This window comes from Malaclemys terrapin, chromosome 6, assembly GCF_027887155.1.
Source record: "Malaclemys terrapin pileata isolate rMalTer1 chromosome 6, rMalTer1.hap1, whole genome shotgun sequence".
Lineage (NCBI taxonomy): Eukaryota > Metazoa > Chordata > Testudines > Emydidae > Malaclemys > Malaclemys terrapin.
This window is the reverse complement of record NC_071510.1, coordinates 42,753,510-42,772,926: the sequence shown is the minus strand read 5'-3', so window position 1 is coordinate 42,772,926 and position 19,417 is coordinate 42,753,510. Positions and strand designations below refer to the sequence as shown.

At 43.7% G+C, this 19,417-nt stretch overlaps 1 protein-coding gene across 2 annotated transcripts in view; it reads right to left on the bottom strand.

Moving 5' to 3' along the window:
• JAK2 (Janus kinase 2) overlaps window positions 1-6,910 on the bottom strand; it is a 141,997-nt gene extending 135,087 nt beyond the window's left edge. The window contains exon 1 of one of the 2 annotated variants that reach the window (XM_054031926.1): window positions 6,386-6,910. The gene's annotated coding sequence lies outside the window, so the exon portion shown is untranslated. The remainder of the gene's footprint in view (window positions 1-6,385) is intronic. The other variant, XM_054031927.1, reaches the window with a different exon arrangement.
• Window positions 6,911-19,417: the final 12,507 nt, after the last annotated feature.

Below are 19,417 nucleotides of genomic sequence, written 5' to 3'. Positions count from 1 at the left end.
AATTTGCCTAACTGGCTAATTTACATTGGTAAAAATGAGATATCACCTTAGGCCAGAGGTGGGCAAACTATGGCCCGTGGGCCGGACCGTCCTGCCCGGTCCCTGAGCTCCTGGGCCAGGAGGCTAGCCCACAGCCCCTTCCCTGCTGTTCCCCCTCCCCCACAGCCTCAGCTCACTCGCTCCACCACCGGCACAATGCTCTGGGCGGCGGGGCAGTGTGCTCCTGGGGCAGCGTGCTCCTGGGGCAGCGCAGCTGCAGAACCTGGCCTGACCCAATGCTCCGTGCTGTGTGGTGGTGGCAGCGGCATGGCCCGGCTCCAGCCGGGCAGCGCACCTGTAGCGCCGCCGTAGCGCCACCAGCCACCGGTGCTCCAGACAGAGCAGTAAGGGGGCAGGGAGGGTTGGATAGAGGGCAGGGGAGTTCGGGGAGTGGTCAGGGGTGTGGATAGGGGTTGGGGTGGTCAGGGGGAAAACAGGGGGTTGAATGGGGGCAGGGGGGCAGTCAGGAAGGAGGGGGGATTGGATGGGGTGGCAGGGTGTAGTCAGGGGTTCCAGGGGCAGTCAGGGGACATGGAGAAGGGGTGGTTGGATGGGGCAAAGGTCCCAGGGGAGGGCCGTCAGGAATGAGAGGAGGGGTTGGATGGGGCGGCGGGGGGCAGAGGGTGGTAAGGGGACAGGGAGTGGGAGGGGTGTGGATGGGGCGGGGTCCCAGAGGGCCATCAGGGAATAAGGTGGGGTTGGATGGGGCAGGAGTCCGGGGGAGGGGGGGAGATGGGGGTCAGGCCACAACCCCCTCCCCTAACCGGCCCTCCATACAATTTACGAAACCCGATGCAGCCCTCAGGCCAAAAAGTTTGCCCGCCCTTGCCTTAGGCCCGGATATCACAGTTGGATTCATGCAGGCAATCCCATGGACTTCACAGAGTCCCACGGAATTCACTGGGGTGCCTGCCTGGATGAAGTTGCAGGACTGAGGCCTCAGAGGGTCAGCTAAGTAACACAGGTGCAAGATTTCATTTTTGTAACATTTAGATTGTTTTAAATGTCTAATCAATTCCATTTAATCTTTAAAAATTTCCCTACAATGCTGGAAACTGAAACAGTGGCAAGGTAGTAGTGCATGAGAAATACAAAGTGAAACTTATGGTAAACAAAGTGAAAGTGACCAGTCTATTTCACTGACCCAAATTAATGCAGAGCAAATATTAAAAACATACTGCACACAATTTAAACTAGAATTTTTAAAGATTATCTTAGTTTCCATATTTAGGGTATCAAATTTAGACCAAGTAAAATGGTGTTAAGTTATTTTTATTTTGCCAGTGCCCCTTTAAAATACAGAGACTGAATAAATTAAAAACCTACAAACGTTTCTAGCTCAGATTTGTTTAGCCTGTTTCTGAACAATAATTGTACTACACAAACAGTCATCTCTCAAACTGCTCTCTAACCCGAAATAATGTTCTTCAATAATCCTTTAAAGAAATCATAATCTGCTATGTTGTCTTTTAGGGTAGTAAAGTCTACAGCAATCTACGGGCCGGGCTGGTTTGTGTACCTGCAGCGTCCACAGGTTCGGCCGATCACGGCTCCCAGTTCGCTGCTCCAGGCCAATGGGAGCTGCTGGAAGCAGTGGCCAGTACGTCCCTCGGCACGCACGTCCCTCGGCCCGCGCCGCTTCCAGCAGCTCCCATTGGCCTGGAGCAGCAAACCGCGGCCACTGGGAGACGCGATCGGCCGAACCTGCGAACGTGGCAGGTAAACAAACCGACCTGGCCCGCCAGAGGCTTTCCCTGTACAAGCAGCGGAACAAGTTTGGGAACCACTGGTCTACAGATATGATCCTTCAAAAACATAGGCATGTGAATAACTTTACTCATGTCCCATTGAGTTCACAGGTATAAATATTTGCACAACTCAGTTCCAATGATCGGTCAATAGCACACTGGACTGGGACCCAGGAGACCTGGCTTCTATTCCTGGCTCTGCATTGGTCTGCTGGATAACCTTGGGCAAGTCACTTCACCACCCTGTGCCTCAGTTTCCCTCACCTGTAAAATAAGGATTACGCTACCAACCTCCTTGTAAAGCACTTTGAAATCTACTAATGAAAGACACTATATAAGAGCTAGATTATATTATTGCTTCAATACTAGGAAAACTGGCTGAAACAATAATTAGAAATAGAATGATAAAACATTTAGATGGACACAATATGATACGGACAAACCAGCACATCACCTGTGAAAGGATATCTTGCCTCTAAAAGCTACTAGAATTCTTTAACATTTCAACAAAATAGTGGATAAAGGAGAACTAGCTGAAATAATTTAATCGGATTTTCAAAAAAAATCTTTAACAAAATCTCACACCAGAGATTCTTAAGGTTACTGAGTAGTTATAGGAGTGAGAAACAAAGTACAGTACTGTCATGGATTAGAAACTGCAAACTTTATGCATGTGTGTAAATGTTTACAGGATTGGGACCTAAATTATCAGTTTTCAGCACAGCAAAAGGTTAACAGTGGGGTGGTCCAATGTCCTGGACTGGGCAGGTGTTGTTTAAGACACTTTTCAGTGGTCTGGGAAAAGGGTGAACAGTGAAGTGGCAAAAATTGCAGATGACAATAATTTAAGTAAAGACTAGAAAAGACCACTCTAATAAAGCCAGGCAAATGAGCAGCACAATGGCAGATGAAATTATTTCTTCTAGTGTGAATTACTGTGTATTTGTTGGCATAGAATTTTAACTATTCATCCATACTGCTTGGTTCTAAATTAACTGTAAACACTCAGGCGAAAGACCTAGACAACAGGGTGGGCAGCTCTATGAAAAACTGTTTACCCTTTTTCCAGACTACTGGAATGCTGAACATAAGGGGAAATTTTGTATAACAGAGATAAACAGTCTAACCACTGTGGCATTACACAGCTCACTGCACTGAGACATGCAAAGCAGAAAACAAAGTGTCAGGCTGTATAAAGAATGGAACTGAAAATAATACTGAAAATATAACATTGGTATACCCTCATCTGGAATACTGTTTCATCCCATCTCCAAAAAAAAAAAGAAAGCAGAAATAGAAGGGCATCAGAAACTAGCAACAAAAATGATTAGAGGTATGAACAGGCATTGAAGACTGTTTAGCTTAGAGAGCAGACCATGATAGAGTACAACAAAATAATAAGAAGGTAAACTCCTTCTCTCTCAGTACAAAGAACACTCCATGAAACTGAAAAACACCACATTTAAAACCAATGATTTTTTTTTTATTTTTTTAAAACACAGTGCATAATTATTCTGTGTAACTCACTGCCACAAGATCATTGCTGCCAAGAGCTTAGTAGGATATTACAAGAACTAGACATGTATAGATTTAAAAGAACATCTAGATAGGATAAAAAAATTATAAGAGACAAATACTCACACTTCAGTGCATAAACCAACCACCAACTGACAAGTTTGGAAGAAATTTCTCTTATGGGAAATGGGCTGTAGTCCACGAAAGCTTATGCTCTAATAAATTTGTTAGTCTCTAAGGTGCCACAAGTACTCCTGTTCTTCTTCTTATGGGAAAGTTATTCCATAATTGTCTACTACAGAGTTACTTGCGCCTTCCTTTGAAGCATCTGGTACTGCAGAATGTCAAGTGAAAGGGCACTAGTCTAGACAGACAACTAGTTTAGTGTGGCATAGCAACTCCTAGGTTCCTGTGTAGTGCCACAGTGTTTAGACTAGTTTCAGAGTAGCAGCCGTGTTAGTCTGTATCCGCAAAAAGAACAGGAGTACTTGTGGCACCTTAGAGACTAACAAATTTATTAGAGCATAAGCTTTCGTGGACTACAGCCCACTTCTTCGGATGCATATATCCGTGTAGACTGTTTAGATGTTTAGACTGTTCATCTGTTATCCACCATTTCCCCTCATGTTCGGCATTGCATAACTAGACAAGTTCAATATGGAGGGGTGGGGAGAATCACCTTTCTTTTCAGCATCAGCCAGGTGCTGCCCATTGCAAGCAACAGGTTGTCAGACTTAAACGGTCTGGTCCTGTATGGTAACTCCCATTTGCCTTAATGATGAAGGACACAAGATGCTCTGTGGAATGTTATACCATCCAGCAAAATGCTGTTATTTTACACTTATCTAATAAAATACACATACTAAAAATCTTCAGATGAAAATACTGTATGCACAGTAGTGTCTTTTTGTAAGTCTCAGTATTTTTATTTGCTTTAGTTTTACTTTTAAAGTTTCCGAAGATACAAATACACTTTATGAAATAATCTGCAAAATGCCATGCCCAGATATTTGAAAAAATTAAATTATAGAAAGAACTAGAGAAGTTACCAGTATGTGTCAACCAATGACTCTAATGGGAGAAATACAAACATGATCCTGAATTGAAACCCTGAGCCAAATCCTATTTGTCTTACTCAGATGAGTAGCCTCACTGGCACTGATCCTGTGCTGAGAACCATAGGGTGGAACCCTCCACCCACAGTCCACTGAAATCAGTGCAGATATAATCATAAAAACATAAATGTTTCTTTTTAGTTACATGAATATATATTGTAAAAATGTCATATGCCCCTAGGCTGAGATATAAAGTTTAGAGAATAATAGAGAAAATCTGAATCCAGTTCTGTAACTATCCTCACAGATACTGACAAATGAGTAAAGAAACAGTACAGCTGCTAGCACAAGTACCTAGCTTCCTTTTCGTCATACTCTGTGGTTGTGCATAACAGTGTTTTTCCACCTCGTTTGAAAGCAGCTATTCCACAGAGCATATTTCAACTCCTACATTATTCTATCCACCGCTCTTCTAATGACAGCAAGTAAGGAGGAGGAGCCAGAGCAACGGCATTAGCCTCCTTTCATTTTCCCTTTTACTGCCCTACACAATAATCTGATGTATCTCTCAAGAATGCTAACCCATCTATTGCAACTTCGTAAGCTTCCTGCTGATTAAAATTTCCCCTCCCAAACACTACTTCCCTATATTCTGTTATTGGTATTTGCAAAAAATGAAAAAGCCCTGCAAACAGTTAAGCAATAAAATCCCTTCCCACTCCTTCTCTGGGGAGAGCCACAAGCTGTTGACTAGCGTCATTATTCCTTCATACTCTTACTAGTGAGGTTCTTTACTGTGTAATTGTCCATTACAGGGGTTTTAGACCTTCCTCCGAATCAACTGGTACCGATTATCACAAGAAACAGGATAGACTATTTGTTCTGATCCATTATGGCAATGCTTGTATCCTTCCTGGTCCTCACAACACCATCCCATTATCCAAAGAAGGGGAGAAAAGAGAAGAGAGGGCAGTGCCTAAGTCAGACACCGCAGCATCACACATATTGCAATTACCAAGCAGATGGGGCAGGAAAAGAAGCCGGTCAATGTCATCTGTCAGAATCTGCCCCCTTCCTCTCTCTATAGAGCCACCTCTCTCTCCCTACTTTTCCTAATATATAAAATATATTTATATTTGTGACACACGCAGGCAATACATGCATTAAATCTGATGGTTGAGAGTGGGAATGGAGAAAGCTTAGCACAACCCTCAAGACGTCAGAAAACTTACCGATCACTCAACAGCTAATCTATTCAAAACCAATTATGAAACCAGCGTCGCCAACACAATTTTCTCAGACTCCAGTTATTCTTCAATGATCCTCTCTCTGCTCAGCAAACCACAAAGAAAGGCCCATTGTGACAGCTAATAGTTTACTAAATATCAGGGACAGGGCAATCCATTTCCCTTTACAAACAGAGAGAAGAAGAGATTACTACTTAATCATTTTGGTTTGCCAATTAGACACCTCAGTAATACACGACTGCACATAAAAGGTATCTTCCTCTCCCCGAAACACTTCTCTCCTGATAATAAAAATTATTAATCCATAAACCCATGTCTGATAGAACTATATGCTTCCAAAGTAAGTTATTTACAAAAAAAAGCAAACCAGCCAAATGAAGATTTAAATACCTCCACATTAAGCCCCAACCAAATTATTTCCATTTAAAGTCCAATATTTATATTTCATTAGCCTCCCTGAAGAGCAATAGGCAGAAAGAGGAAGGCAGGTCCCTACATATGTTAGACACTGATAAGTATCTCACACAAAGGTACATCATGTATTTGTTGGGTGTCTTATTTATGCACAGGACAGAGATTCAAGCGAACTACATACACACCATCCGAAAAGAGAAAAGGCCTTTCCTGCTTAGTAGAAACATTTTTCACCTCTCTCCCCCCACTCTGCAGCTAAAGCCCAAACCAAACAGCTGCAATTACAAAAGGGGATAAAAAATCCCCCCCTTTTCTTTTTTAAAAACCTCTTTCCCGAACCATGTAAAAACCACACACAGGCACCTACAGATTTTATGTATGTTACTTCTTTGGATGTACAACACACACACACGCCTGTTTGGAGCGGGGCTTCTGGCTCGCCGCAAGAAGTTCGCTGTCACGATGCACAACTGCACTCACGCTCACGCCCCCGCTGCCTCTCCTTCCCCCGCTGCTCCCCGAGCTCCTTCCTGCGGGACGTCGGACGGGCTGCGCTGTGGCGGGGGGATAGAAAGCCGTGTCCCTGCGATGTCTGGGTGCGCCGCGCCGCTGGCTACTCACCCCGAGGCGTCCGGCTCCCTCCGCGCGAGCCGCAGGGGGAAGCGGCGCCCCTGGGGCTGGCCGGCCGCTCTGCGCTGCGGGACCCTGGCGCGGGCTCGGGGGCCGGCTCGCGGCGTTGGGCTCAACAGGCCTGTGCCCAGGGGCCCCGGCGAGTCACCGGCGCGTCATCACGTAGAGGCTGGGGAAGAAGCAGGCTCCCGCGGAGGGAGGAGCCAAGAACGAGGCTCTCCCCCTCCCGCCGCCACACATCCACCCACAGCCGGGCGGGCCCCGCGGACTCCCCGCGCCCGAGCTGGGGTGGGGACCAGAGCCCGCGGCAGGGAGGCTAAAGGGGCCCCTGGAGCAGAGGGCTCTGTGGGGCGCACCCCGCCCAGGAGAGACGATGGGGACCCCAGGGAAGACGCCTATGTGGGTGGGAGAGGAGAGGCTCTCCCAGAGCAAAGGGGAGGTGGCCGGAGGTGCTGCCCACGGGGCACTGAGGGAGGGGAGGATGTGTCTCCTGCAGGGGCAGGCTTTGCTTGGCCAATTTTCTAATTGCACAAAACCCAATATCCTTGGCCAGCCCCCTGCCCCGCCCCTTCTCTGAGGCCCCGCCCTCCACTCACTCCAGCTTCCCCCACCCCCTTTGCTCTGCCCCACCCTCACTCACTTTTACTGGGCTGGGGCAGGGGGTTGGGGTGAGGGCTCCAGGCTGGTGCCAGCAATGAGGGGTTCAGGGTGGGGCAGGGAATTGGAGTATGGGAGAGGTGAAGGCTCTAGCTGGGGGTGCAGGCTCTGGGCTGGGGCCAAGGGGGGTTGGAGTGCGGGAGTGGGCTCAGGGCTGGGGTGGGGCCGGGGTTGGGGGTGCAGGTGTGGGCTTGGGCTCAGGGCTGGGGCAGGGGTTTGGGGTGCAGATGGGAGATCTGAGAGGGGGTTGGGATGCAGGAGGGAGTTTGGGGTGCAGGCTCTGGCCGGACAGCACTTACCTGAGGCAGCTCCTGGTCGGCAACGCACTGGGTCTATGGCAGACTCCCTGCCTGACCTGGCTCCACACTGCTCCCGGAAGAGGCCGGCATGTCCGGCACCTGGGCAGAGGCGCGCCCACACGGCTCTGAGCGGTGTGCACTACCCGTGCACACAGGCCCTGCCCCCGCAGCTCCTTTTGGCCACAGTTCCTGGCCAATGGGAGCTGCAGAGCTGGCGCTTGAGGCAGGGGCAGCCTGCGGAGCCTCCCTGGCCCCTGCACCTAGGGGTTGCAGGGACATGCTGGGCACTTCCAGGAGCCGTGCGGAGCCAGGGCAGGCAGGGAGCCTGCCTTAGCCCTGCTGCGTCGCTGATCGGACTTTTAACGGCCCAGTCAGCAGTGCTGACTGGAGCCACCATGGTCCCTTTTCTACCAGGCATTTCAGTCGAAAACCAGACACCTGGCAACCCTATCTGTGGTTAGTAGTGTAATGGAGCCCCGAGGCAGACCCCGTGCTGGGCACAAACAGACTAAGTAATTGCTTAGGCCCCAAGCAACTCAAGGGGGGTGGGAGGGGCTTTCCCTTTTGCTTTATTGTGTTGTGGAGGGCCCCCAAAATATTTATGCTTAGGACCCCCAATGGGCTAGCACCACCTCTGTCCCCAGGCACTTGTGCAGCCCAGTCAGGGAGTTCTCTAGGGACAGTGGCTCTCAACCCTTTTAGACTATTGTACCCCTTTCAGGAATCTGATTTATCTTGCATACCCCAAGTTTCACCTCACTTAAAAACCTCCCAGTAAGAACCCCCAAGCAGGGCTGAATGTCCCTTTCTTATGATGATGAGCGGTTTGCATTAGAGGGGATATATAAGTATGGGACAGGACACTGCAGATTAATCCTCAAGACACCTATCTGCTTCCTTTGAATCACCACACATTACCCTACCCCTGCCACCTCCAGCCCAATTCCAAAATGACAACCCAGCTATATCAGGGCAGCCTCAAAATGGTGATTCTCTGCTCTGTCTGGACAAGGGCACCAGAGGGAGGATATCTGTAGGCCTGTATGTTGGTTCTTGGTGCACTGCTCTCTGTGGACATGTATGCAAGACAGATTGATGTGATTTCTTTGGCTGGGAGAGGCTCACAGCTGTGCACAAAGCACAAGAATTCTGGTCATTCTCCCAACATCACTTCCTACTCCCCTCTTCCCCCCTGCTGTAGGGATAGAGGAGTTTGGATTCCAGATGCTGGGCCCCACCCCATTCTGAATGAGAAAAAGGAGCCGAGCTACTGTTTGATCAGCTTAGAGGGGAGGTAAGGATAGATTGGTGGGAAAGTGAGGAGGGAATCTAAAACTCAAACACCAAAACCCTCCCTTTCCCCCACATGGACATAGGGATGCCTCAGACAGGAGAAGAATTGTGTGGCAGAGACAATGCGGGGAGTGATCACTGTGTCAGCCACTACACAGATACACAAGCATGGATCCTAAGTAAGAATTGCAAGCATAAATCTGAGGACAGAATATGGCCCTAAAAGAAGTATAAACTGCCCTCGCTTGTCCCAACTGGGTATTTACTTTGAAGCCAAATGACAAATAAATATTGAAGTCTATATTGTAAATTATTTCATTTCTGATGATTTTAGTAGAAACATCCCAGTGTTGCCATCTCCTGAAATTTTACTGCAAGTCTTGTGTTTTCCTTAAGGTCCCAGCTGCTGCAATCAATAGATTGCAGGAGAATCTCAGCTTTTATTAAAGAAGTAAGTTTCTAGCTCTCATGATTGAGGAGAAACGCTTGAAAAAATAAAACAAGTGCCACCAGAAGGCAAATAAAGAGAGCCCCCAATTTATGATTTTAAAAATACCATGATTTTTAGGCCAATCTCATGATTTGTTTGGTCCTGATTCATCATTTTTAAATGTTGAGAGTTGGCAATGCTCCTGCTATTCTGGGATTGTGGGCAGAGCTTGAGTTGAGAACCAGAACTTCCTTCCCCCAAATCTGATCCCTGAGGGCAGGCAAGAGGAATAGCATGGGACAGAAAAAGAGAGAGGCTGGGAAAGAGGGGAAGCATAGGAAGAATCAGGACAGCATAGGAAGGATAAGGCAAGATGTGGGATGTGAGGAAAAGGGGGTCAGGCTTGAGAAAGGAGCAGGAGGAATAGGGGCAGCCAGGGGAGAAAGTGAAGAATGAAGAGAAAAAGGGAGAAAGAAAAGCATGCAACCTACCTGTCACCACACTATACACTGCTCTGGCACTTGGCTGTCAGCTAGGCCCATTCTCAACTAACTGCAGAAGCAGTGTCAGGGAAAACTGAGCAGATGTGCCACATACAAAACATCTAGTATCCACTAGTCCCATGGTTTTCAACCTTTTTTCATTTGCAGACCCCTAAAAATTTTCAAATGGAGGTGTAGACCCCTTTGGAAATCTTAGACATAGTCTGGGGACCCCCAGAGGTCCACAGACCGAAAACCACTGTTCTATGGTAATGACTACCTTTCACAGACCCCTTAGACATAATTTCCGGACTCGCAGGGGTCAGCGGACTACAGGTTGACAACTGCTGTACTAGTCGATCACCATCAGAACAAAACCACTCTGGACTCTCCTCCTCCCTTCCAGTCAATTGCTAGACATCTGCAGCTAGAACAACACAACCAAATAGCACCCATGTCTTTTGAAGTTACTACACCCTCCAGGGTGACACCAGAATCTCAAATTTATGTTGATAAATACAAGATTAGTGGTCAATGAGACCTCTGTCCTGATCCTCAGTGAAAATCTTGCCCAGGTCTGCATCACTGCAAACTGACTTGATTATGCTAGAGGCATAGTGCAGGCTCACCACATCCCACTCTAGGCAGCACTACATTACAGATCCAGAGAGGGCGAAGCTGGTGTGAAATAGTCAATGCACCAAGATGTACACAAGTAAATTAGGAGGAGGAAATTAAGCAGCTTATATGATGAATCAATGAACTTAACTAAATATGTAGAAGCTTACAAAAACACCTTTAATTGTGCAGGGCTAAAGCGATACACAACATGCTAATGAAAACTGAGAACCATAACAAGAGAAAATTTCTGGTTACGCAAACATACTGATCCTGGATACCCCTTTCCAGTTCATGTCACACATATTTCTGAAGAGAGATGCCGATAGGTGGCAAATAGCATGCTGTTGTAGGACGAAGAACCCGGAACTTTTGGCCATCTGCAGTTTCCATCTTGTTGAACTAATAGGTTATAATTAAGAATCTAGGCCTAGTTCACTATGCTTATCACAACGTTACAGCCTGAGCTTATATTCTGCTTTAACTTTTTTCACTTATGAGTTTTCTCTTTATTTTCTAACCCATGCCAAATAAACTTGCTTTATTTAAGAGGTCTGAAATTGGTGGTATAGACTGTTGGTTTGTGGTCACACATGGTCAATCACCCTGAGAGAGAAAAAACTTTACTGCTGTGACCTCGAGAAAGGTAGAGTCAGGGGAAATGTAACAGTCTGAGGATTTGGTCAAAGACAAGGCCAGGTAACTGTGGGACCCCCCTCTGAAAAGGTGCAATGAGGATGATGGCTGTGGGCAGGGTGGGCATAGGAAGAGCTAAGAGATTTTAAGGTTGATAGGGCTGGGTTATATAACTCTTGAATATATTTAGACAAATCTGCCTTGATACTCAAGGTTATAGTCCCCATTGACCTTGATGTGAGTTATACTTGTGTACTGAAGAACAGAGTTTCCAAAAAGTTTCATCTTTGGGTTGAGACTAAGCATGGAAATTTTCAGCCCCAGTGGAATTTGGGTCTCACTTTGTATTAAGATTCCATTTATAAATGGTTTATAAATGATTACTAGGTGTTTTAATAAATAGTTACTCAATTATTATAGATTATTAAAGAGAGTAACAGTGTAGTAGGTTGCTTGTAATCATCTATAACTCTACTGCAGTACTTACAGCCATCTATAGCACATACTATTCATGTCTTCAACATACTTATATGTTAATATTTTCTTATCCCTTTATAAACTAATATAAATGTTAATATAAAGTATCCCCAGAATTTGATTGAGGATGTTACAAGCAACTGATAAAAGTGCTTCAAAACTGAAATTGTAACTCAGCTTTACCTGAAATAGATGTTATGGGCACTTTCTTCAAATTTTTATCTGGTTTAACAAAATTCTTGAAGTTATTTAGGTAATGAAGTAGCAGTATATACAAGCTAAAAAGCTATAGCTTGCATCAGTGGATTATGTACATATGGTTTTTAAATTTCCCTAGGATATGTAAATGTAATAAGGGACTTCTGCTGAAACTGCAGAAACACCAAGATGCAGCTAAAAATAAGAGCAAGTCTAACTGACACAGTGGTGAAAAAGTCCATCTACCTAGGGCTCCCAATATTGCTACCATTGGTGGAACTGAACCATAGTATGGGAACTATTTGCTAACTTTTCCTACCATAGACGAGGCTAAAGTGGCTGCTCATGTAAGCAAAGGCTCCAGGATCAGGCTGTTTGTTGTGGATTATTGGGCAAATGTACATATTGTTCTCCTGCTCTTATGGGAATTTCTCAAGTCCTTACTGTAAAAGTCAGTTCATGAGGGAATGCTAAACTTTCCCTCATTCTCTTTCTATAATTGCAGCCTCGGAGAGAGGCATTTATATTATGACATCCTGCTGTCAGTGTTCACAATTATTCTCTGAAACAAACTGTTCCTTTAGCAGATGTTTACTGAAGAGAGCTTCATTGTTTCCCTCTGCTGCAGGTTGAGAAGGTGAACACACATGCAATTATGGGCTTGATGATTATAGAAATCCTGAAAGGACACAACTCTAATTCATCCCACTGTAGGAAAAGGGCACTCCAAGCCGGCGTGCTGAAGCCATTTTTATAGTGGGGGTGCTGAGAGCCATTGAACCAAACTGTATATAATAGAAACCACCTCAAGCCAGGGGGTATGGCAGCCACTCTTAGCACCCCTAGTTCCAGCACCTATGACTCCAAGCAAAGAGCTAGCCCTTGGTTTTTAGGGGGCCCAGTGTGAACTAACAGATGTGTGTCACCTCTCGGATGAAGTCTGTAGTCAACAACTCCACTCCTCAGCCACAGTGAGCTCTCTACCATAAGCAAAAATCCTTGTGTGCAGGAGAATCAACTCCTGTAGGAGCTAAGAACCATCACAGACCTCACCACCTTCCACTCCAAGTACAAGGTGCACTTCTTCGACATGCTGCTCTACCACAAACACCTAGAAGTGTCTAGATTTAAAAAAGAATCCTAATAAAACAAAACTCTGCACACCCAAATCTCCCTCTGAAGACAGGATGGACTGTCCGTGACAGATGCCAGTTACATTGCTTAATGTACTACTGGAAGGTGCTCAGATATTATGGAGATGAGGGCGGTATAAGAGCCTATATAGAATAGAACAGAAGAGGAGCATCTAAATCCCTTTCCATCTATGACCAGGTCTCTTACCTCTGCATACTCTATGACACTTTCCAAGCCACCTCATAGGTGCCTGTAATCCCACCTCAAAAGATTGTGGAAGGAGGAACTAAAGTGCAACTTTCCAAATAGTATGAAGGGAAGGCAGTGAGAAATCCACTCTACAAGCCCACTGGAGTCAAGTCAAACAGGATCACAGACAAGACTCAGGAGGGGTATTCTAGCTCTGCTGTCTCTGGTGTGTGTGATGTGGGGCCAAGGAAACTATGAGTAACAGGTCACATGTCTAAGAGACCTGCCATGTAATTATTAGGGTCCAAAGAGTCAGGAGAGGAGGGAATTTGCAAAGTTTGATACCTTGTTCCAGAGAAGGCTTCATCTTGTCATTGGGAAGATCCAGCTCATTTCTAGTGATTATGGAAAAATCTTCTGTGCTAATTCTCCTTTGAAGTTAAAGAAACATAAATTATTTTCAATCTTCTTGATGTAAGATCTCCAAATGTTATGCTATAGAGTAAGACTAATTATTATGCTAGGAGGAAGTTATGCTAGGAGGAAGACTAATTATATTTTTTAAGAGTTTTAATGACTAAGTCATTGTTTTCATATTAAAGAGTTGGTAAAATGACTATTTTACATTTTAAAGGTTTCAGTTGCATCTGAAGAAGTGGGCTGTAGTCCACGAAAGCTTATGCTCTAATAAATTTGTTAGTCTCTAAGGTGCCACAAGTACTCCTGTTCTTTTTACATTTTAAAGAACATGCCCCAATTAACAAACATAGGAATTGTTCAGAATACCTTTCTGTACCCCCAAAGGTATTTCTAGAGCATCAGTCACTGGAGTAATCTGTATCTAATGAGTTCAAAATAAAGGCAAATGGGAAAAAGGAAAACAAGAGAAAAGACAAAAGAATTTACAAGAACTAGACCAACCAACTGGGCCTCTATCCTCTTTTGGAGCTCTAAAAGTGTATCCTTTAAACAACTCCATTATTCTGACAGGGTATAACTTACAATTTTTGTTTTCCTCTGCCTGCTTTCTTTTGTATACTGAAAACAGGTCTAATTTGTTTTCTTTGAAGCAGACTCTGATATGTTTGCTGCAAAGAAAGATGAATTGACTCTGAAATCAGTTTGTTGTTCATTCTTCTCAAATGTATTTTGCTGCCTTATGTAAACCACGCTACCCCCACAAACTTCACAGATTTCCCAAGGTAGCTGAGGTTTTCAAAGCCCTTCAGATAGTATGGTACCACAGATGGTTGGTGTGGTGCTGATATGTAGATGGATTTGATTACTAATAAGTCAGTTGAGTCACACTTAAGTAGCAGCATGGGGATTTCCTTTAATGGAATGTACATCTTTTTCCTACTGTAAAATGAAAGCTATTGTGCAGCCAAAATGTTATGCAGATGGGAATGTAGGTGGGCAAATACCAGTAATTGTGTTAACTGCCGTACTTTTGGAAATAGATTTTCAAATACAGTTGATTGCTGGAAAGTGACTCTTTATAAATGGCTTTGCGGGGTTCTGCACATTTACTGTGTCTCAGTGATTTCCAGAGCCTATTTGCTTAGTTACAAGTAAAAAGAAAAGTTTTCTACCCCAGCTTGGGATCAGAAAGTCAAGTTGGGTTCATTCTGGATTGTGTATCACCAGCAATAATAAAGATTTTGAAGATGGAACATAGGACAGTCTCTCCTTCCCATAGGATAAAACATGGAAGTGAGTCCTGTGGGAAAAGAAAACACTGAGATATTCCTCCAGCTCAAGCTGCATTTATTTTTTTTTGCAGATTCCCCATAGATTAGAGAGGTTGATATGTATCTGATCCCCACACAGGACTCTCCATTGGATACGAGGCAAAACTCCCTTTGACTTCAATGTAGGTGGGAGGATTTCACTCCCTGATCTTTTGGGTCACTCTGATCAGGTCTAGTTTGAATTACCCCAGTCTTATTTTCCAATTAATTTTTCCAGCCACCATTTTATGCAGTTTTAATATAATATATTACAAGAACACAAGCTCTTTGTGGAAGGATATCCCTAGGTGTTTGAGCAGTGCCTAATATAATGATGCTCTGATCCTAATGGGGCATTTGGGCGCTACTATAATATAAATGTGAAATAATTATGTTAATTAGGAAAGAAAAACCCAGATTAGGAAATAGCTAAGAGTGAAAGTATGCCTCTATGGAGTCTACTTAACCCCAATAAAGTGTATGATAATTTCCATAAAATAATTCTTCTATCTAAAACCCCCCCAAAAAAACTCAGAAGTCTAGAAATAGCTAATTGAGCAAAGCAGCCACTTCACACATCATAGATGCCTTCTTCATTTACGCCTCAGCACCCAACCTACACTAAGTCCCCTTGGAAATTACATATGTTGGATATATACAGAAGTAGTAATGTGCTATTTAACTAGAATTAAAGATTCAAAACTAATTTGATCCCAGGTGTTTAAGCATATCTCAGAGCTCCATCAATTGTCTACTAGTGCTATACATATTGATTGAATAATAAGATATTTTTATTAATAAAAGGGAAAATCTTTGGGGTATGGAATTAAATGAATATAGGGTGTTTAGCGCTTACATAAGTGTAGTCAGGTCTTGCTGATTAGAATATTTACATATAATGTTTACCAACTAAGACCACAATACTGAAAACACTGATGCATGTGTTTAACTTTGTAGACTGTGAGACTGTCCCAGTAAAATACCGGTAATGTGTTCTTAACTTTACACACAGTTAAGTTGGGTGAAGAGGTGTAATCTGGAGGAAGTGAATCTGAGTGGAGAAGGAATATATAGCATGAGTGAAGTGGCAACAACCTTTACCTGTTCTCCTCTAGATTTACATACCTAAACCAGTGAGTCAGGAGGACCCACTTAACATCTCCCAGTGTGATCACCAGAACTTGCTAACAGGGGACATTCACAAAAGAACTGCCAGTCTGTTACATTAGGGGATGCAGCTAGCTCGGCACCACCATATAATCCTTCACTTGCTATCATCCCACCTGATTTTTTTCCCAAACTTAACATTGCCACCAATGAAAGCTGCAAAAATATATGCAGAATTGAAAATAACAGATAACTAAGGAATCTTTGGAAATGCATCCCATGTATAAGCAATGGGGTTTTATAATCTTGTAGTAATTTGTGGGTTTTTTTACATATGTATCTATTTTTTGAAAATTGCATGGTAAGGCAATGTTAAATTTGGGAGTAAATCAGACAGGGTGATAGGAAGGATCATATGATAGCGGGGAACTGGCTGGCTCTTTTAGCTGTTCATTTGCAAACTTACTTGAACTTGGATTTTTTTGAAAGGCATTGAATTTTTGTAAATAAAGTGAAGATTTTTTGATGTGTTAGATGACCTCCATTGAAATGTAGATTGTAAACTCTTTATTTAGATTATAAACTCTTTGGTATGGGGACTACCTTTGTGTTACATGTGTCACAGGCCTCCCTGATTGAGGGAGGTTTCTAGGTGCTACTTCGATACAGATTAATAATATACATCTAAATGCTTTCACATTCTTCCCTGTTTTAATTAAGTTGTTTGTTGGTTTGTTTGTTAGTTTCTGGAGGAAGGTTTGTAATAAAAGCCAAAACTGGGTGGATTAATAAGGTCTGCAGAAGTGGAGCCCTGCTCTGATGAATCTTATAGAGCCCCCTGAAGCAAAAGACACATTTAAGTACTTTGCTGAATTGGGGTTCAAGTCTCCCAAGGTGGGCTCTGCCTGCCCTGTTTCCTTTTGTCCACTTTCTATACCCTCTCTTCTCTGACCCTATTCCATTCCCTCTCTGTGCCAACTCTCTGCTAAGATCCTGGGGACTCTTGCATCCCTTTTATCCTCACTTCCATATTCCGCCAGTGTCCAGGTCCCCTACCCACCTCCACCACATTTCCCACTGGTCTCTGAATCCCTCGCCTATGACTCAGAGTAGCAGCTGGAGTTCTGAGGAAGGCTAGGCCATACTACTGAACATTTATATTTATAAATGTTGCTTTTTATATGATATATCAGATTCAATGGACTGTAGGCATAAGTATCCAGGACATTAACTATCAGTCGTCCTTGTAAGTTGTACTTTTGAGGGAAGTTACAGCATGTTAGGTCCAGAACAAAGAAACAATGCAACCTTTTTATTCTGTGGGCACCATAGTAAACAAAATGCTGTGTGTGCAAGTTTCACATATTGTAACTTTAAAATTCTTTGACTAATATTTACTAAACTCCCCCAGAAGAACTCTACCCTAGGACAAGATACAGCAAACAAAATTTCAGGAAGATTATGTTCTTTATTGGAAAGTTAGAACAGCTAATAATGAGGACCTGGTTCCAATGGGAAATTACTCTCAATGTTAAAAATGTACACCTTATTTCCAGTTTGCATTTGTCTAGCTTCAACTTTCAGCCATGGGATTGTGTTATACCTTTCTCTGCTAGATTGAAGAGACCATTATTAAATATTTGTCCCCCATTTACATAGTTAGAGAGTAATCAAGTCACCCTTAACCTTCTCTTTGTTAAGCTAAATAGATTGAGTTCCTTGAGTCTATCACTCACTATAAGGCATCTTTTCTAACCCTCTAATCATTCTTGTGGCTCTTCCCTCAATTTATCAACATCCTTCTTCAATTCTGGACACAGAACTGGACACAGTGTTCCAGCAGCAGCCACACCTGTGTCAAATACAGAGGTAAAATAATCTCTCTATTCCTACTCAAGATTCCCCTGTTTATGCATCCCAGGACCGCAGTAGCTCTTTTGGTCATAGCATCACACTGGGAACTCATGTTCAGCTGACTATCTGTCATGACTCTCAAATCTTTTTTAGAGTCGCAGCTTCCCAGGATAGAGTCACCCATCCTGTAAATATGGCCTATGTTCTTTGTTCCCAGATGTGTACATTTACAATTAGCCATATTAACACACACGTTCTTTGCTTGTGCCTAGTTTACCAAGTGATTAGTCATCTGTCCTCTTCATTTTTTACCAGTCCCCCAATCCTTGTGTCGTCATCAGAGATACTGTTTGCAGATTTTGTATTTTCTTCCAGGTCATTGATATAAATGTTAATAGTGTAAAGGGCCAAGAACCATCCATGTGGGACCCCAATGGAAACAGACCTACTCAATGATGATTCCCTGTTTACAGTTACATTCTGAGATCTATCAGTCAGCCAGTTTTTGTTCCCGTTAATGTGTGCCATGTCAATTTTATATTGTTCTAGTTTTTTTTAATCAAAATGTGGTGTGGCACCAAGTCAAACGCCTTACAGATGTCAGGAATTGCATCTAGGGCAACCAGACAGCAAGTGTGAAAAATCAGGACGGGGGTGAGGGGTAATAGGAGCCTATATAAGAAAAAGCCCCAAATATCGGGACTGTCCCTAAAATATCGGGACATCTGGTCACCCTAGTTGCATCTGTGAATATGTGCCTGTCTGCCTCACTCCAGGCTCTGGACACCTATTTCCTGTCTAAGCCCCAGTGTGATCCACATACTAAGAGAAGACAGGTCGAGGAGAACCTATCTCACCTGTGCTGCCTGATCTAGAAGGTGTTCTTAGAGGGTGCCTACCAGATCAGGTCTCAAAATAGAGGAGGACGAGATGGGGGTATCTACATTATGATTTTTAGCCCAGTGGTGAGAGCACTTGCTAGGATGTGAGAAACCAAGGTTCAGTTCCCCACTCTCTGCCAAAAGGGAAGTAAGGATATGGCACTTGGCACCTACATTAAGCACCAAATAGTCTAAAGCTAGGAGCAAGAATCTTGAGCTGACTACTGTTACAAATTCAACTCCTGGCTGTCTATTATAAACTCAGCCCTTTTAAATCTTTTAAAGGGATACTGTCCAGCTAATATTTTTTAAAATACTTATTTTGTTTAAACGCTTTAGATTTAGAATCAAACAATGTAAAACATCTCATTTATTTGTGATGTGGCTTACTTTATGCATTTCATGCAGCTGAGACTGTCCAACAAAGCTGGCCAGTTTCACTTTCCAGCACTAGTACACAGCTGTCCTCTTTGGGTTCACAGGACTGCAGGTGAATGCTGAACTTAAAATTTTTAAAACCTGAAGTGAGTTTTAATTTGAAATAAACAAATACACAAATATTGATATTCATATTGGTTATTTTTCTAAGCCCCTTTTATAAACAAAGGCCAAATTGTGACATCTGGGCACCTAACTTAGGCACCCAAATCCATATTTTGGATTCTAAAAAGGGCCTTGCCTTTCACAGGTTCTAAGCACCCACTGCTCAAATTGAAGTTAATGGGAGCTGTTCAGTTCCCAGCACTTCTGAAAATCAGGCCACTTCTTTAGGTGCCCTAACCGT